Below are 20,233 nucleotides of genomic sequence, written 5' to 3' on the forward strand. Positions count from 1 at the left end.
TGAAAGAAATGTTCCATTAGGAACAGCTGCATTACTTCCTCCCCGGTGTTGGCCTTGCACCCTTGGACCCAAAGGGATGCCACCCTTTGTAACCGGTTGGCCCATTCCATGTGAGTCCACAGCCTTCTTCTTGGACTCCCGGAAGCGACGGCGGTAGGCTTCTGGAGTTACAGCGTATCGGGTTAGCAGCGCCTTTTTAACTTGCTGGTATTGTAAAATATCCTCCGGAGCAAGAGCCCGAAAGGCTTCATTGGCTTTGCCCGACAATTTCCCCGACAAAATAGTGACCCATTGGTCTGGTGGTACCTGGTGTAGTGAGCACTGCCTCTCAAAGTCCGCCAAATATCCATAGATTTCCTCCTCACTTTCTACAAAAGCTTTAAATGCAGTGAACGGTATTTTCTTTCCTGTAGCCGCGGGTGGGGGAGTAGGAACTGCATGTGTAATGGGCTGTCTAGCTCTTACCAGTTCCAGTTCTTGTCCCCTCTTAGTTTGTATCTCTTCCCGTGCTTCCCGGAACAGCTGGTTTATTAGTTCCACGGACTTTCTGGATACAAGGATAATCTCCGCTGTACAATCCCAGTAATTACATCTTCTTCGCTGACAGGTGCAAGGGGCTCCGTTCCTTCCATGGATCCATCCATTTCGTCCAGCTCCAGTAGGTCAGCTATCAGCTCCCTCCGTGGTCTGTTGCTGGCGCTCCTACCACGACTCTCCAATAAATCTTTTAGTGTGGATCTTTTCAGCCTGGCGTACTGCGACTCCATTCAGCACTTGCTCTTTGGATAAAAGGACCATCCCGCTGCTGCCAACCAATGTAACGGCTACCCTCTGGTAGTGAGAGGGTATCAGCCGTTGGAGACGTCCTTTTCCCTGGCAAGCTGCGATATGCAAGTACAGCCGGTATCCCCATCCACGAGGTCCAGAGAGTGAGTCCCCCTTTCAAGAACGAGACGAGGCTGCGTGTTGAGGGGTCAAACAAGACTGTTTTAATGGGACATTTTCCCAAGGCGTCTTCCAGGACAGCCCTTGCTTCTTTACCAAGATTCTTGCGGAGACACTGGCCCCCCTAAGACTCCAGGGCATAACAGTCGTCCCATACTTAGACGACTTACTGTTCTTAGCACCGACCTAGTGGTCGCCCAGCAGTGGTTGACTCAGTTAGGTTGGATCATCAACCAGGAGAAATCAAACCTCATTCCCTCTCAGGAGATCCTGTTTTTGGGCTACATAATAAATTCAACAGAACAGAAGACCTTTCTTCCTCAAGAAAAAATCGATCACATAAGTCAACGAGTAGCGCAAATACAGACAAATCTCCCTGTAACAGTAAGGGAGATAATGTCGGTTTTAGGTCTCATGACAGCCTCCATCCCAGCAGTGAAATGGGCCAGGTTTCACCAAAGACCGCTCCAGTCATTCCTTTTACAGAATCTTTTAGGAAAGGACTTGGAGGACCAAGTGTTTCTTTCAGAAAAAACAAAACAAGCACTTTGGTGGTGGAGAAACCAAAACAATCTGAAAGGAGGTCTGTTGTGGAACCCCTCGAGTATGCTCATACTGACAACGGATGCCAGCAACCAAGGCTGGGGAGCCCATCTAGGGGATCAATGGGCGCAAGGCCTTTGGAGTCGCCTAGAAAAGAAGCGCTCGTCAAATTACAGAGAGTTAAAAGCTGTAGCAAAAGGCATGGCAGCATTTCAAGACCAACTAAAACATCAGCATCTGCAGATCAGGTCGGACAACGTCACGTCTGTGGCGTATCTGAACAAGCAGGGGGGAACCAGGAACCCCAGCCTGATGAATATAGCCAAAGAAATGTTTGTTTGGGCAGAAGGGAATCTGGAGTCTCTATCAGCCGTCCATCTCAAGGGTACGCAGAACGGTCTAGCAGATTTTTTGAGCAGACAGTCGATCTCTCAAGAGGAGTGGTCTCTAGATCCGACAGTGTTTGCAGACATAGTTACCAAGTGGGGTCTTCCGGAAATCGACCTTTTCGCAAACAGGAAAAATGCCAAACTACAAAAAAATTTCTCTCTGAATCCAAGGGATCAACCACTAGCAGTCGATGCCTTACAGAACAGTTGGACATTCACCCTGACCTATGCTTTCCCTTCACTTCATCTTTTGCCGAGAGTCCTCTCCAAATTCAAGACGGAGAAGACTTCCCTCATTTTAATAGCCCCCTTTTGGCCGAAAAGGGCGTGGTTTTCACTTCTATCCTTAGTAGATCGGCCACCCTGGATGTTGCCGTGCAGTCTGGATCTGCTGTCTCAAGGTCCGGTCCAGCACCCCAACCCAGCCTTTTTGAATCTGGCGGCTTGGTATCTGAAATAGACATCCTGAAGTCCAAGGGTCTATCAGACAGGGTGATCAAAACTCTGTTGCAGAGTCGCAAGCCAAATACCAGAGCAATTTATCAGAAACACTGGAAAAAGTTTAATCTCTGGCTGAAAGAGAATAGGAAGAGAGAATACGATTCTCCAACAATTCTAGAATTCTTACAAGAGGGCATCGACAAGAAATTGGCTTTAAGTACAATTAAAGTTCAAATTGCGGCCCTATCAGTTTACGTTCAACGCTCATTACAGCAAGATCCACTTATTAACAGATTTTGTAAGGCGGTTGCTAAACAACGGCCGGCCCCATGCCGAAAAGTACCGACATGGGATCTTTCCATTATGTTGAAAGCAGTTATTAGAGAGCCCTTTGAGCCGATATCAGAGGCTTCTCTAAGGTTAATTACTTTAAAGACAGTCTTCTTAATTGCGATGACTACAGCTCGCAGAGTCAGCGAACTCCAGGCTCTGTCAATCAGAGAACCTTACATGCAGGTATTGGAGGATCGGGTCATTCTGAGAACAGACCAATCTTTTGTTCCAAAGGTCGCTTCCTCTTTCCACAAGAGTCAGGACATTATTTTACCCTCTTTTTGCAATAAACCTGCAAACAGCAAAGAAGAACAGCTGCATCGGCTGGACGTCCGAAGATGCCTTCTTGCCTATCTAGATGCAACTAAGGAGTTTAGAACATCAGAGGCCCTGTTTGTTCTTTTTTCCGGAAATCGAAAAGGAAAACAAGCCTCAAAAGGGACAATATCCAGGTGGATCAAAATGGCCATTATGGAAGGGTACAAAACTCTGCACCTGGACCCTCCGCAAGGCTTGAAGGCACATTCTACAAGGGCGTTAGCCACGTCCTGGGCAGAAAGAGCCGGCGCTACCCCAGAGCAGATATGTAAGGCCGCCACGTGGTCAAGCATGTCAACATTCATTCGACACTATCGTTTGGATGTCTTGAGTAATCAAGATCAGGCCTTTGGGAGAAAAGTCCTCCAAGCAGTAGTCCCACCCTAATCTGGTGAGTGCTTGCTCATCCTCTCAAGGGCTGTCCTGGAAGACGCCTTGGGAAAAACAGAGTTAGTCTTACCGGAAACTGTTTCCAGGAGTCTTCCAGGACAGCACGTTCCCACCCTATGCTTTGAGGTAGATATATATATATATATATATATATATATATATATATATATATATATATATATATATATGCATGAATAATGTAAATGGTATATATGTTATTAACTGTATTTCAGCTCCGTCCTTCGGTTCTGGGATTAAAACTGAACAGATGCCTGAGGGGACCGCCTTTTAAAGAGCTGGGGGTGATGTGTTTCCTGTCCGGGGAGGAGCTCCATCTCCCAAGGGCTGTCCTGGAAGACTCCTGGAAACAGAGTTTCCGGTAAGACTAACTCTGTTTTTCCTTAGCTTATATGTGCTTACAACTGTTACAGGAACAATGACAATCTCCGCCCCCCCCTTCACACAGATACTTTGAAATAATGACATCTCCTTGAATCAATCAGTCTCTAGACGTTCCGGCACCGAGATCCACTTAACATGACCTGGCCGGGCACATTCCTTTCTCAATATAATTCAATTAACCTTTAGAACAATACACACTCACAGATCATCACGTTGGCATACACCTGGCAGGAGGCTGTTAACTGGTAATACACAACAGAGCGTCAATTAGCATTTAGCAGTGAAAAAGTCACTCTACAATTAACCCTTTGAGCTCAGTAACAAGTCATGCAGTCCTCTGTAGGCAGAATAGTTCATAGGTCCGTTACAAAACCTACCTACAGGAAGCGGTTCTTCCAAAGCAGAAGATCACAGTTGACGGAACAGCAACCACTCTTGTAAGAACTGATGTCAACCTCTTCTGCACTGTACTGACCCCCTGTGCCCTGCCCTCTGTTCTTTTACTAACATGACCAATTTACCACTTTCTGCAGGGCTGATTGTGCTACAAATCAGGGGACAGTACTGCAGTTTTAGAACTGGATTGAAACCTACCTACAGGAAGCGGTACTTCCAAAGCAGAAGAGCACACAGTTGACGGAACAGCAACCACTCTTGTAAGTACTATGTTACACTGTGTGATTTCTATGCAGAAAAAATTATACATACATGATAACAGTGCTCTGCTGTCAACAGGGCACACAAAAAATGTTCTGTGCCCTGATGACCTTCACATTACACTGTGCTCTAGTAACCTCCAGAATAGTACTGTGCCTGTGCTCAGAGTTTTTTCTTTGTGCCTTGCAGAGCCAGGTGCGGTAATGTTAAATTTTTCAACTGCTTGATATTTTTCATTGCAGAGTTTATTTCTTTCGTTCACAGCGGTGAACACAGCAGTAATCTTGACAAAGTGGGTATTGGCCTTCATTCAGGAGTGACTAGACAGTAACTTGCAAAAAGTGTTACACATCACACTCCATACAGTACCGCCCAGGGGGCGGTCCCTCTGGGTATAACCCCTCTGCCTCTCGTAGCTCAGTTTTTTTCTGCCTAGCAAAGGACAAGGCTCCCTTCGGGCCCATAGGCCTGGAGGTTTATTTATTTCATGTTCCTGTGATCTGCGATCAACTGCCAACTGGGTGACAGCCTGGATACCAGATCCTTGTAGTCTCCCCAGTCTCGGCCATGGAGCGTCTGCAGCTACGCGCTGGGTCGTCAACGACATCGTCTACCACATGCCCGTCACTGTACAGGTGGCCCGTGAGCTACACGCTCCAGGACACAGTATATAGGGCAGAGTCACAGCGTGCCGGGCCAACAGTCACCTCCGTAACTGCGTGGAAGATGGTCTGTCTGGGATGCTTCCAGCATAATCCACGCAGAAAGGGTAAGTAGTAATCCCCTGCTTTGGCAGGAGGACATGGCTAAACATTGCCAGGGAGGTCGAGCAGGGCGTCTTACTTACCTCCCCTCTTCCCTGGGCTCTCTGAGCTAGGCTGGCTGACAGGGGTTCACCTAGGGGGTCTCCATCTAGGGCGGGAACTGCGCTGTACATACGCTTAGGGGGTGCAAGTATGCTGAAATTAAGAGTGTCAGTTTGCTTACCTGTGAGAAAAAAAGAAAAATGATGAGCGCAGACCAACACATTAATGTGTAAATGATGATGGTAAAATGAAATGTATATACTGCTGTATAAACACAGTGAGTGTACAAATAAAGTACTATAAACAAGGTGACAATGAATGCAAAAAACGAAAAAATCCAAACAGTGCGATAAAGTCCAATAAATGTGCTAACAAATGAGTGCTGCAAATGATTTCAAGAACTTTCGTCCTTCAAAAGAAAGGTTAGTCAGTGGGCTCAAAGAGCGCTTACCTCCAACATAAGGTCTTTAGGCATATAGTGACTGCAGACAAGCTGACTGGGTGAGTGGTGTTTTAAAACTGTATCTTTTCAGTGATCCTGGTGGCAGTACTGGACTCCGGCAAAATGCTGGCTCATAGTGGGATGGAATGGGTTAGCCAGAGGAGAAAGACAAACAGAAGGCTCCCATCGTGAAATAAGTTAAAACAGACAAATTTATTAAAGTTAAAATAATGCTTACAAGCATGCAGCAACCAAACGCGGATATAAACTGAAAACGGCTCCGGACGGGCTGGCTCCACGTCACTTCCTTAGGAGCACGTGACCGGAAGTGACAGAGCTGTTGTCAGTTTATATCCACGTTTGGTTGCTGCATGCTTGTAAGCATTACTTAAACTTTAATGAATTTGTCTGCTTTAACTTTCACGATGGAAGCCTTCTGTTTGTCTTTCTCCTCTGGCTAACCCATTCCATCCCACTACGAGCCTCCATTTTGCCAGAGTCCAGTAATGCCACCAGGCTCACTGGAAAGATGGTTTTAAAACACCACTCACCCAGTCAGCTTGTCTGCAGTCACTATATGCCTAAAGACCTTATGTTGGAGGTAAGCGCTCTTTGAGCCCACTGACTAACAAGACCTTTCTTTTGAAGCATGAAAGTTCTTGAAATCATTTGCAGCACTCATTTATTAGCACATTTATTGGACTTTATCGCGCGGTTTGGATTATTTAGTTCTGTTTGTATTAATTGTCACCTTGATTGTTTATAGCACTTTTGGTAACTGCTATCATCACTATTATTCAGCTATATTAGCCATTGTCGGTTTATATTGTCCATCACAATATTTACCCCACTTTATTTGTATACTCACTGCGTTTATACAGCAGTATAAACATTTCATTTTACCATCGATTACACGTTAATGTGTTGTGGTTTGCGCTCATCATTTTTCTTTTTCTCACTCCAATATTTGTGTTTTGTACACTTATAGATTTGAGCAGCATTCCCATTAGATTACACATTATCCTTGTTGTGCATCTTTTAGTATTCATTTGGCTAGCGCAGAAGATCCCCCTTTAATTCAATCATTGCTTACCTGTGTGTCTCTCCCGCCATGCTGTCTGCGGCCATTTTTTTGCGGTCCACACCGTTTTGCAGTATGGACGATTGGCGGCCCTTTTGCGGGGGCTTTTGGCCTCTAGAGGTGTATTAAAATGACGTGAAATTGCAGAGCAACGCTGCGGAGGGTCAGACTGACACATGCAGCTGCAAGGAGAGCAGCTCAAGTAAAAAGCGGACGGCAGCTGTGCGGTACCGTCCAGGGTGGTGAGTCCTCTAGGGGGGAGCCCCTCTATGTGGCAGCTAGGAGGGTGAGCTGTTGTACCTTGCTTTGGAGTCCCTGTGGCTGTCAGGCGCGTGGGTCAGCATGGAGTCAGAAGCAGATGTATTTTGCCCTGAAACACCTGAGCTAGCAATTGATGCCCCTGAACCTGATTTTTCGGACGCCATGTCGGTAAGCCTAGATGCTTTTGTTGCCAAGGTGGAAGCGGCACCTGGGAACATGGGATAAAAAGCGACATATCCCCCCGCCATCTTCTGGCGATAACTCTGATACGGAGCCTGGTCCAGCTATGGCTCATGACCCTGGCACTGATGTATCTGAGGATGTGGACCGAGACCGGCCGGACAGTGAGGATGACTCGGATACGGGTCAGCACGCGAAAGGGCTCTGGTAGGTGATCTTGGCACCGCAGTGCGAGATACTCTAAAGATAAAGGAGTCTGCAGAAGCAACAGAGGCGTCGGTCCCTTTTGGGTTACATAAGCCGACCCACACTAAGGTTTCCTTGTGTGTCTTATTTAGACAAGCTTTTATACAAGGAGTGAAACAAACCACAGAAGGTTTAGTCACTAAAGATTTTGTGGTGCGTTACCCTCTTGAGGAGAATTTCCTGGAAAAATGTACCTTTCTCCCCTAGTCTTCCAGGACAGCCTCTGAGACCTTGGGCTCCTCCCTCCGGGACAGGAAACACACCCCCCCACTTCTTTAAGGGCAGTCCTCCAGGCCTCCCTCTTCAGTTATTGTGTTTCCTACCGGACGGGAGGAGCACGCACATAGGAACATGGGAGCTAGGTCTCAGGAGCTGTCCTGGGTTTTTAAGCACTTGGATGACCCTCCTCAGCCTGGGCACCCCTCTGACCTGGTTATGGGTAGAGCACGGCTGCCGGACTGCTTGCTGTCCCAGGCTCAGAGAGAGCCGGACCATCGATGGCGCCAACCCTGCCCCTTACCTTTTGGTGGCTTACAACAGCGCGTGTGGCGGCGGCGGGGGACGCTGAGCCAGCCAGACAGGCTCTCCACGCTGGATCGAGCGAGGCGCAAATTCCGGGCTTCCGGATAGCGGAGGGGCGGGGTATGCGCTCCACAGGGCGGAAGTGACACGAACTTCCGCCGGATGCGCGTCATCGGTCGACGCCGCGGGGACTCGTTCCGGTCTCCATTCAAAAACGGCGCGGCAACGCAGTACAGGCCCGGAGCAGGGTGTTATCGGCCAGGCCGTGTGTATACCCTTTGCGGCATGGAAGAGGCAAGTCAGGCCGTGGATCCGTGCGCTGCAGGCTCCGGTGCCTCTCAGGTAAGAGGGTGAGGGAGGGCTTCTCTTACTCTGGGAGGCTGGCACTTACACTCCTTAAGGTGGGGAACCTGTGGTGGAGGGTAGGCACACAATATTCCTTTCCAGCACAGAGGTGTTAGGAGAAAAGGCATATTCTAATTAAACTTCCCGGTCTGTTATTTCAGGTTAAAGTGCCGCCTGTGCAGACTCCCAGGAAGAAATGTGCCGTGTGGGAAGAACTGGCGTCCACCTTTTCTTCATTAAGAGGAATGATGGATAGACTTCAGGTCCCCTCCCCCTTGCCTAGGGCTTCTAGTACCCCTTCTTTATCTGAAGGGCTTCCACAGGAGGAAGAAAGAGGGGAAAGGGCGGAGAGTGGGTGGACACATTCAGGCCCAACCTCATCCCAGGCAGAATCTGCTTCAGGGTCTGAGGACGAAGAAGAATCCTCCAGGGGATCTAGATATAAGCCGACTTTGGAGGACGTGGGAGATCTGCTAAAAGCAGTCTGACACGCTAGAAATCCGTGAGGAGCAATGTCATACTTTCTAAGCATGACCAGATGTACTTGGGGTCTAATGCACAGAAAGCCAAGGTTTTCCCTGTACACAAATCTCTCATAGATTTGATTTTGCTGGAATGGGAACGTCCAGAAAGAAGGCCTTTTTTCTCAGGAAGCCTTAAGAGAAGGTTCCCTTTTGAAGCTGACCCTTCCCGGCCATGGAATAAAATTCCAAAACTAGACGCACCACTGGCCAAAGTTTCCAAAAATACGGACTTAGCCTTTGACGATCTAGGAGCTCTAAAAGATCCCATGGATAAGAGGGGAGACGTATTGCTCAAAAGAGCCTGGGATGTCTCCTCTATTGGCTTAAAACCAGCCTTGGCAGCCACATGTGTAGCCAGGAATCTGGAATGCTGGCTTACGCAATTGCAGTCCCATATTGCAGCGGGTACCCCCAGACAGCAGTTGCTGGGCTCATTCCCCTTGCTATTTAAAGCGGTAGGTTTCCTAGCGGATGCCTCCGCTGAGTCCGTCCGACTGGCCGCTAGGTCTGCGGCCTTGGTTAACGCCGCTAGGCGGGCAGTGTGGCTCAAGACCTGGCCAGGAGATTCAGGTTCCAAACTTAAACTCTGCGGGCTGCCGTTCTCGGGTGACCATTTGTTTGGCCCCGGCCTACAAGAGGCACTGGAAAGAACCCAAGACAGAAAGAAGTCCTTTCCGAAGAAAAAGAACAATAAGCGTTTTTTTCGCGGCTTCAGGCAGCAGGGGGCAAAGGAGCGAGATAGTCACCCCAAAAAACACTGGGCAGGGCAAAAAGGGCGTGGGAGAGGTAATATCCTATTCAATCCTCCTCAATCCACCCCAAAGCCCCAGTGACGCCGCGGTCCCTGTGGGAGGAAGGTTGGGGGAGTTCCTTCCACAGTGGATTCTGTCCACGCCAAGTCCATTCGTCCTAAATATTATCAGAAATGGTTACAGGCTGGAATTCGAGGCGACCCCCCCCCCTATGTTTGTACTGACAAAATTGGCGAAGGATCGAGAAAAGGCACAAGCCTTAAATCTCCTGTTAGGGGACCTTTTAGACCAAAAGGTTTTGGTGAGAGTTCCCCGGGAGGAAGAGGGCCAAGGGGTCTACTCACATGTCTTTGTGGTACGAAAGCCTTCCGGAAAGTTCAGGTTGATCCTGAATCTCCGTCCCCTGAACAGATTCCTGAAATACAAGAGATTCTGGATGGAAATTAAAATTTTCGATAACAAATTTCCTGTTACCGGGGTGCTTCCTAGCAACAGTAGACCTCAGGGATGCGTATATCCATATTCCCATACATCGGGAGACTCAAAGATTTCTTAGGCTGGCTGTACAGAGGGGATCAGAGGTAGTTCACTACCAGTTCAGGGCCTTACCTTTCGGCCTATCCTCCTCGCCGAGGGTCTTCACGAAAGTGTTGGCCGAAGCCCTGGCACCCTTAAGGCTGAAAGCGATCACGGTAATACCCTACCTGGACGATCTGCTTTTCATTTCCTCCTCCGGTCCCCAACTGGTAAAGGACCTAGAGGAGTCTGAGTCTCCTATACTCCTTGGGCTGGCTAGTCAACAGGGACAAATCCCAGTTGACTCCATCCCAGGAAGTTCTGTACCTAGGGTACAGGATTTCCTCAGTGGAAATGAGGGTTTTTCTTCCGGAGGAAAAGATTCTGAGAATAATGCATGCAGTATCTCTGGTGCAAACCAATCAGGTTACCCTAGTCAGGGAAGTTATGAGAATTTTCGGGCAGTGCCTTGGGCCAGGCATCACCAACGTTTACTACAAAATACAATGTTAAGACAGTGGGACGGCAGGAGAGAGAGCCTAGACTTCCCAATACACATTCCAACCAAAGTGAAAAGAGCCTTATGGTGGTGGAGAGACCGTTGCAATCTGGAGAAAGGGTTATCTTGGAACCCACCCATGGCCAAAATAATGACTACGGATGCCAGTGCGTTGGGATGGGGAGCCCACCTGGGGAGCAACCTAGCTCGGGGCTCCTGGTCTCCGATAGATGCGCACCGGTCTTCAAACCAAAAAGAACTCCTTGCGGTTCTAAACGCCATATTGTCCTTCCAACCCTTGATTTCGGGGAGTCATCTTCAGGTGAGGTCGGACAACGCGGCTACAGTCGCATATCTAAACAAACAGGGGGGCACAAGGAGTCCTCCCCTTCAGGCTAAAGCAGACAAGATAATGAGCTGGGCAGAAGTGAACCTATCTTGCCTGTCTGCAGTACACCTAAAGGGTTCCCACAATACCCTGGCAGACTTTCTGAGTCGGCATCCGGTGAGCCAGGACGAGTGGTCTCTGAACGGCGAAGTTTTCGACCAGATAGTGTCCCACTGGGGGGAGCCCGAGGTGGATCTTTTCGCCTCCGGGGAAAACAAAAAAGTCGGAACATTCTTTTCTATTCACCCACGGGACCGAGCTCTGGGGGTAGACCCCTTTGCCAGCCCTTGGCGTTTCAGACTGGCGTATGCGTTCCCTCCAATAAAGCTGATAGCCAGAGTTCTCCAAAAATTCCTGGTCGAGTCTACGGACTTAATAATGGTCACGCCGTACTGGCCCAAGAGGCCATGGTTCGCCCTCTTGAAGAGGTTGGCGGTGGATCTCCCTCTGACACTTCCAGCAATAGAGGATCTAATTTCCCTGGGGCCCCTTCTCCACCCTCAGGCAGAGAGATTGAGACTCACAGCGTGGTATCTGAGGAACAGCTGTTAATTTCCCTTGGGTTCTCAGACAAAGTCGTCAGAACACTCTTAGAATGCCGCAAACCGGTCACCAGGGCCATTTATGGCAAGGTCTGGAAAAGATTTAATTCCTGGCTAACGGAACAAGGGATCGATCTGCCCAGTATTCCAGTAATCCTAGACTTTCTTCAAGCTGGAGTCGACTTAGGTTTATCCATCAGCACTTTGAAGGTGCAGATGGCGGCCTTGAGCGTATTTCTGGAGTTCCCTCTCCAGAAAAATCAGTACATAAGCAGTTTCTTCAGGGCCTTAACAAGGGTTAAGCCAGTTAAAGTAAGAGCTTGCCCTTCCTGGGAGCTGTCTCTAGTTCTTAGGGCCCTTACCAAAGCCCCCTTCGAGCCCCTGGAGAATTCTTCTATAAAAAGCTTAACGTTAAAAACAGTTTTTTTTTTATAGCGATTACTTCGGCCCGTAGGGTCAGTGATCTGCAGGCCCTGTCGATTCAGGAGCCTTTTCTATTGATTTTGGAGGACAAGGTGATCCTTAAAGTAGACCCTTTTTGCCCAAAGTGTCGTCCACATTTCACAGGACGCAGGACATTATATTACCCACGTTTAGTTCCACCTCAGAAAGTGATGAGGGGGAATTTGGTTACTTATTGGATGTCAAAAGATGTCTCCTATATTATTTGGAATCCACTAAAGGTTTTAGAAAATCTGAATCCCTTTTTGTTAATTTTGCGGGAGCCCGCAAAGGGTATAAAACTTCTAAATCATCCTTGGCAAGATGGCTCACAATGACTATCACAGAGGCTTACCAGTCAGAAGGCAGGCAACCCCCTTCGGTTAAGGCACACTCGACCCGGGCAGTCTCGACATCATGGGCAGAGAAGGCCGGAGCTTCGCTGGAAGATATTTGCAGAGCAGCGGCATGGTCATCTTCCTCTACATTTGCCAGGCATTATAGGTTAGACCTACTGTCAGACAAGGACCAAGCGTTTGGACGGAGGGTCCTCCAGGCAGTTGCCCCACCCTGAACAAGTGAGTTTTTTCTTGCTTATCTCAGAGGCTGTCCTGGAAGACGAGGGGAGAAAACCGGAGTTAGGCTTACCGGTAACTCTGTTTCTAGGAGTCTTCCAGGACAGCCGGGGTTTCCCACCCGGGGTTATATACCTAGGTATCTGAGGTATGAACTGACGTTGTGTTAGTGTATTATGTCTTTCAGAGCCTTCCGGTAGTTCTTGGTGTTAACTGAAGAGGGAGGCCTGGAGGACTGCCCTTAAAGAAGTGGGGGTTTTTGTTTCCTGTCCAGGAGGGAGGAGCCCAAGGTCTCAGAGGCTGTCCTGGAAGACTCCTAGAAACAGAGTTACCGGTAAGCCTAACTCCGGTTTTCTCCCTCATCTTCCAGGACGGCACCCTGAGAGATGACTGGTCCACCTGACAGGAAACACAATCAATTAAGAGGTTAAAACCCCCACCCCTCCCTGTGCTCCTCAGTTTTTGATTGTGTTTCCCCACAGCAAAACGTTTATTTTCTTATAGACCGAAGGCCTGTGGCTGGAGGTCCCCCCTGGGAGCTGGGCCGCAGGCACTGTGTAGCCTCTGGGCCCAGTAGGATGATCTTGTCCCTCCTGGGGAGTATCCCGTTCTTCTTCCCCCCTGAGTACTGAAGACCCAGAACTTCAGGGGCCATTTTTCCTTTTACTGCCTACCTGTCTGGGTGTCCATTCTGGATGCGGACTGGCTGATTCATCTGCTGGGTGGATCGCTCCTCTGAGAGTAGCTTCACAGGCAAGCCTCTCAGCAGCTCAGAAGGCCAAGAAAGAAGGCGCCCTTTCTCTCCTCCCAAAACAGATGAAGTGAGGAAATCTCAGGCGGGGGCGTAATTGGAAGAGCCCCCCCGGGAAGCTAAAGGACCCTGGCAGCAAGTGGTGTTGCCCAGACCTTCAGGGGCCTTTATCCTGTCTCCCCCGTTACCTGCCTAGATGTTTTGTCAGACGGGGATGCTGGCCCTCCAGGGGGAGTCCTTCCCCTGGCTAGGAGGAAGGGCTGAGAGTCAGCAGGAGCAGGCGCCCACATCCTCCTTTTACTGGAGGCACCATATGGTGGATGTTTGCCTAAACCACCCCAGCTGTGCTGAGGAATGTAAGGCATTGCCCCCCCCCTGTGTATATACTGCCCCCCCCCTGTGTATATACTGCTACAGCTCCCTATGGGGACTGCAGTTGGGGGGGTGGGCACTTTGGCAGCTATCCTCCTTGCGTATGAACTAGAAGGATCGAAAAGCAAGCCCAGTGGCTGTAGCAGGGAAGACAACAACAGTAAGTACTTTTGTTTGCCATGAGAATTTAGCTGCAAAGCCCCAATTCCAGCCAGATGGTTTCTGGGCATGGGACATAATCTTCCCTGGGATGCAGACAGAGGAGCGAGAGTGCCTAGACCACCTCAGATTCGACTGAGGAACGCAGAACATTGACGCCCCCCCCCGTGTATATACTAATACAGTGCAGGCACAGCCTAACCCTACAGTTCCCTATGGGGACTGCAGTGGGGGGGGGGGACTTTAACAGCTATCCTGCTTGCTTGTGGGCCATGAGGAGGAAAAGCTAGCCTAGTGGTTATGGCAGGGAGGACTACAACGGGAGTACTTCCTTTGGCCACGAGAATTGGGCTGCACAACCCCAATTCCAGCCAGTTGGTCTTTCAGCATTGAACCTAATCTCCTCTGGGGTGCAGAGGAGTGAGGGTACCTGAACCACCTCAGATGGAAAAGAGGTGGGTAAGGCATTGCTTCCCTCCATCTTCCCCGTGTGTATATGTGTATATACTTAAAGGCGCAGTGCAGGACCGGTGGTCCGGTTACAAATTGCCCAGAAGCTACTGCTAAAACCACCAACCACTCTTGCTTCAAAGATACTGTGGTTATCGCAACAGTAGGCTGCCAGCCTCTCCCTACATGTCAGGTTGTGTTGAAAGGGGGGGTCCTGATGGTTACAGAGTTCCCTACAGGCCATGTACAATGCTAAGATAGTTAACTTTCAACAGTGTGGGACAAAACTTCTGTGTGGCACAGTAAGGGATCCTTTGTGACAGTTCCCCCTTTGTTGGGGTAGCTTGTTTGTGTAAGCATAACCTCCCACTCACCTTACACTGGGTTTGTTATAGTGCATGAGGAAAGAGAAACCTTTGTTGGTTTAGGCTACAGTCCACTCTGCGGCAGATCTAAGAGCGATCTACTTTAAATCGCCTCCTACATCCTTTATTCAAGGAGTTTCTGTGCAAACATATGCAAGAGCTACATGATTGCTTGATTCGGGCCTGCAGGTAGCTAGTTGCCTCTAGGCTTAATTGGTGACCACCTTTTCTAGAGGCTGTCTTAATTGGTCTCTCGGGCTGGGCTCATTGAGACTTTAGTTTTCTGATTATCCCCACCTGTGTATGAGCTGGATAGCATTGCGCAGTCTCAAAGAATGGAGGCAAGGTAGGACAACAGCTATCTAAGGTGTCCAACCATTTTAGGATTTGTTCCTTCACTGGTGGTGAAGTGTTAGTACCTACAACCCACAGGGCTTTTTTTCAGGGGGAACTTGGGGGAACTCAGTTCCACCACCTCTGGCTCAGACCCTTTGGTGCCTGCTCACCACAATCACTTGTAAACACAGAAGTGGCTCCTTGCTAAGAGTAGATCTGTGGAATTTCTGATCAGAAGTGGGATTTTTGAATACAAGTGGATGAGTTAAAAACCAGGAGTTTAAAACAAGAGTTAAGACAGGAGTCTTCTAAAACTGTAAGTAACTTCTTAAACTTCCTACAAGTAATTGTATTGTAACTGGGAAATGAGTGCTAGCAGGGTTGAAGGGTTTGCTCAGTGCACAGTGTGTCACATGTATGCAAAATTGGTGCAACAGCTCCAAGATGGATACCGCTGTGACAGATGTGAGCAGGTTGCCCTTCTGGAAGCTCGTATTAGAGATTTGGAGGAGCAAGTTGCAACACTGGGTAGAAATGACAACCTTGAAAGGGGTCCTCTGCTCGTTGAGCAGGTGGTCAGTAAGGTTGATGTGGAGGGTGGAGGGGCAAGTCAGGATTATCAGATAGGGAGATGGGTTAATGTAGCTAGAGGGAGTGGAAGGGGCGTGCAGTCCTGTATTTGTGCATCAAAACAAATTTGCCAATTTGGGTGATGATGTGGAGGTGGCAAACACAGAGGTGGCAGCCCTAGATGTTACTGCTACCCCTAACAGCCGGGAGAGCAACCCATCTAGTAGAGGTGGGGAGGGGAGTGCAGGTAGGCCTAGACAGTTGGTGGTAATAGGGGATTCTATAATCAGAAGGACTGATAGAATAATTTGTCGCCAGGATCGCTTCAACCGAATGGTTTGCTGTCTCCCTGGTGCCAGGGTTCGGCATGTGGTGGACCGGGTGGATAAATTACTGGGAGGGGCTGGGCATGACCCAGCTGTCTTGGTCCACGTTGGAACCAATGACAGTATACATGGAAGGTGGAGGCTCCTTAAGAATCAATTTAAAGAACTAGGCTGCAAGATGAAGGGAAGGACCTCCAAGGTGATATTCTCTGAAATATTGCCTGTGCCATGCGCAACACAGGAAAGGCAGGGGGAGATTAGAGAGCTGAATGCATGGCTAAAGACATGGTGTAGGAAGGAGGGATTTGGGTTTCTAGAGCACTGGGATGACTTTTCATTGGGGTGCAACCTATATGCTAAGGACGGTTTGCACTTGAATGGAAGGGGGTCTGCTGTGCTGGGGGAGAGGTTTATGGGAATGCTGGAGGAGTATTTAAACTAGGATTGAGGGGGGAGGGTGAACTAGAATTACATCGGGTACACAGGTCAGCTAGGGGTCAGACATTAATGGAGAGTGGAATGGGGATAGATGGGGGGAGGGTTATGGCAGGTGACAAGAAAGTTCCCATGTTGCAAACAGCCATTGGAAATAATAGTGCCATTTGTACTACTATAAATTATATGAAAAACACTAGAGAAAAATGTAACAATACATTTAAGTGTTTGTTCACCAATGCCAGAAGTCTGCCAAGCAAAACAGGTGAGTTGGAAGCTCTGGTGCATGAGGAGAGCTATGATGTAATCGGTATTGCTGAAACTTGGCTTCAATCCTCACATGACTGGGCTATTAATATTCCTGGCTATGCTCTCTTTCGGAAAGACAGGGTAAAAAGGAAAGGTGGAGGGGTCTGTCTCTATGTGAGAAGTGACCTCAAAGCAAGCGTGAAAGAGAACCTGGTTGATGGAGAGTGTGATGAGGCTGAAGCATTATGGGTGGAACTGCATACAGATGTGCGTAGTTCAAAATTAATCATTGGAGTTTGTTATAAACCACCCAATGTTAATGAGGAGGTGGAGACTCAGCTCCTTGCACAGATGGAAAGGGCTGCAAGGGCTGGGACGGTGATAATAACGGGGGATTTTAACTACCCAGAAATTGACTGGATTAATGGCACTTCTGGGACAGTTAAAGGACAAAAATTTAAAAACCTATTGCAGGACAATTTTATGGTGCAGTTTATTGAGGCCCCAACTAGGAATGATGCTCTGTTGGACCTGATAATCTCAAACAATGCAGAGCTTATTACTAATGTTCAGATAAAGGAACACCTGGGTAGCAGTGATCATAACATGATTTCATTTAATGTTACCTATAAGCAAGAAATACATACAGGAAATATTAAAACACTAAATTTTAAGAGAGCAAATTTTCCAAGGATGAGGGCTGCTCTCCAGGACTTGGACTTGGACTGGGAGGGACTATTGACACAGATGAACACAGAACAGAAATGGGAATTTTTCAAAAAGACTGTGTGGAACCTCACTGCAAAGTATGCTCCCATGGGCAATAAGTTTAAAAGGCTAAAAATAAAACCTATGTGGCTCACAGGCAAAGTTAAAAAAGCTATAAACAATAAGAAAGTAGCTTTTAAAAAATATAAAAATGAAGGAACACTAGTGTTGTTTAAATGTTACAAAGAATATAACAGGATATGTAAAAAGGAAATCAAGGATGCAAAAATTCAAAATGAACGACAGATTGCAAAAGATAGTAGGACAAACCCCAAAAAATTCTTTAAATATATTAATAGTAAAAAGGTGAAGTCTGAGCATGTAGGCCCCTTACAAAATAATCTAGAGTGGGTGACTGGGGACAAAGAGAAGGCAAATTTATTAAATGCTTTCTTCAGCTCTGTGTATACAATGGAGCATGGGGGAGCTCATGTCCAAAATGGGGGTGGGAGTGACACAGCCCCAAATCCACAATGGCTCAAAAGTGATATGGTCCAGAAATATTTAGACAGAATAAAGGTGGATAAAGCACCTGGACCTGATGGCATCCACCCACGGATCCTAGGTGAGTTGAGCTCTGTCATTTCAAAGCCACTGTATCTAATATTTAGGGACTCATTAATGACAGGAATAGTACCACTGGATTGGCGTAGAGCCAATGTGGTGCCTATATTTAAAAAGGGAACAAAGTCTTTACCAAGTAATTATAGACCTGTTAGTCTAACTTCTATAGTTGGGAAGATACTGGAACGTTTAATAAAAGACCACATGGATGAGTTCTTGCAGGAAAAAAACTATTTAAGCAGCAGACAACATGGATTCATGAAAGACAGAAGTTGTCAGACAAACCTGATTTCCTTTTATGAAGAGGTAAGTAAAACCCTGGACAGAGGCGTGGCTGTGGACGTGATATATTTGGATTTTGCAAAAGCGTTCGATACAGTTCCGCACACACGGCTCATGTGTAAGGTAAGGTCTACAGGATTGGATATATCAGTTTGTAAATGGATAGAAAATTGGCTGAAAGACAGAATTCAGAGAGTCGTGGTTAATGATTCTTACTCTGAATGGTCTAAGGTTATCAGTGGTGTACCCCAAGGTTCAGTGCTGGGACCCTTACTTTTCAATATATTTATAAATGATATTGGGTCTGGGATCAAAAGTAACATTTCTGTCTTTGCAGATGACACCAAGCTATGCAGTGGAATAACGTCCTTGCAGGATGTCGCCAATTTACAAGCCGACCTCAATGCTCTGTCTAATTGGGCGACTAAGTGGCAGATGAGGTTTAATGTAGATAAATGTAAAGTTATGCACTTGGGGGCTAAGAATATGCATGCATCATACATGCTAGGGGGAGTACAACTGGAGGGATCTGTAGTGAAGGATCTGGGGGTTTTAGTTGATCATAAGTTCAATAATGGCATGTGTCATGGACCTTGGAGTAATGGAGTGGTTACTGAGCTATATTGAGACATTTCCATTATGTGATAAGCCTGTTTAAAGCCTTTGTGATTATCAGGTGTGGGTGTCTTCTGTCGGAGACAGCCCGTCTGAAGATGTAAGTGTTTATGCTAAGTGCCTTTGTACTGTTCTAAAGGTCAGAAGCCTCCTGTCAGGAGCATTGAATTAGTATTCTATTGTCTAAAGCAATGTAACCTCTCAGAGGTAGTAATTAAGTAGACCGGGTTATTATGTACATTGATTACCCCCTGGGGCTTCTGTCTCAATACACAAGTCTTTCTATCCAAGCTATTGAACCAATCCCTGTTGACTATTTCAAGTCCTCATTTGCATGGTCAAGGAGGACTTGAGTGAAGACTGGATACTTTACAATTGACCAATAGGAAAGCGGTTGTTGGGAGTGGGATGTTCCAAATTCTGTATAAAAGTGTGCTGTGTATTTGAAAATAAAGAGTCCTGCTTGAACTTACATACAGCCTGCCTGGTGTTTGTTCTTAATGGGTCTGAATGGCACATAGCTGTAGTTCGGACCCCGGAACCTTGGATGACTGGACCATCAGACGCTGCAATCTGCAAGCTGACTCACTGGTAGCAGGGGAGTGTCGGGAGAGCAGGACCTGGGCGAGGAAGGATCTCGTCACAGCATGCAATGCCAAGCTGCGGTTTCCAAAGCGAGCAAAGTCCTTTCTTGTATTAAGAGAGGTATGGACTCCAGAGACAGAGATATAATTTTGCCCCTGTACAAATCATTAGTAAGACCTCATCTGGAATATGCAGTTCAGTTTTGGGCACCAGTTCTCAAAAAGGATATCGGAGAACTGGAGAAAGTGCAGAGAAGGGCAACCAAACTGATAAGAGGCATGGAGGAGCTCAGCTATGAGGAAAGATTAGAAGAACTAAATCTATTCACTCTTGAGAAGAGGAGAATTAGGGGGGATATGATCAACATGTACAAATATATAAGAGGTCCATACAGTGTACTTGGTGTTGAGTTATTCACTTTACGGTCAACACTGAGGACAAGGGGGCACTCTTTACGTCTAGAGGAAAAGAGATTTCACCTCCAAATATGGAAAGGTTTTTTCACAGTAAGAGCTGTGAAAATGTGGAACAGACTCCCTCCAGAGGTGGTTCTGGCCAGCTCAGTAGATTGCTTTAAGAAAGGCCTGGATTCTTTCCTAAATGTACATAAAATAACTGAGTACTAAGATTTGTAGGTAAAGTTGATCCAGGGTAAATCCGATTGCCTCTCGGGGGATCAGGAGGGAATTTTTTCCCCTGCTGTAGCAAATTGGATCATGCTCTGCTGGGGTTTTTTGCCTTCCTCTGGATCAACTGTGGGTATGGAGTTGGGTGTATGGGATTGTATTGTGTTTTTTATTTTGTTTGTTTATTTTTTTGTGGTTGAACTGGATGGACTTGTGTCTTTTTTCAACCTGACTAACTATGT

Source organism: Rana temporaria, chromosome 3 (genome assembly GCF_905171775.1).
Source record: "Rana temporaria chromosome 3, aRanTem1.1, whole genome shotgun sequence".
NCBI classification, from domain to species: domain Eukaryota; kingdom Metazoa; phylum Chordata; class Amphibia; order Anura; family Ranidae; genus Rana; species Rana temporaria.